The sequence below is a fragment of the Penaeus monodon genome, chromosome 33, assembly GCF_015228065.2.
Source record: "Penaeus monodon isolate SGIC_2016 chromosome 33, NSTDA_Pmon_1, whole genome shotgun sequence".
Lineage (NCBI taxonomy): Eukaryota > Metazoa > Arthropoda > Malacostraca > Decapoda > Penaeidae > Penaeus > Penaeus monodon.
Window position 1 is genome coordinate 10,864,974 of NC_051418.1, and position 461 is coordinate 10,865,434.

Genomic DNA, 461 nt, shown 5'->3' on the forward strand with positions numbered 1-461 from the left:
GGTTGTTGCCCAAGGTAAGTCACGCCTGTTCTCTCCCTCACCTTCTCGCTCTTCTCACCCCCTCCTCTCGACAATCCCCCACCCCGTGCATGAACCAATCAGCCAAGGAAAAGAAAATACGACGTGCAACCCCCCCACTCTCCCGCCACGCACACTCTAGCACAATCCCTAGGCAGTTCCCTCCTTCCCGGACTTACTAATAACAACACCTCTTGTGCCCCCCCCCCCAGTTCGCTCTGCCACTGCCCAGAAGCATGCCCCCTACCCCCCCCTTCCAGCGTGCCGTAGAAGTCAAGCCTCCGTATGCGTTAGTTTAGCTGTCACTTTTTGATAAGACGGGAGAACAGAAGTATTACACTTATGACCATCCAGAGAATAGAAGGCTTAATCTCGTCCTGGCGATCTCGGGCTGTTATGCAGTGGCGTGAATGTAATATCGTTAGTCACATGCGTTAATTTTT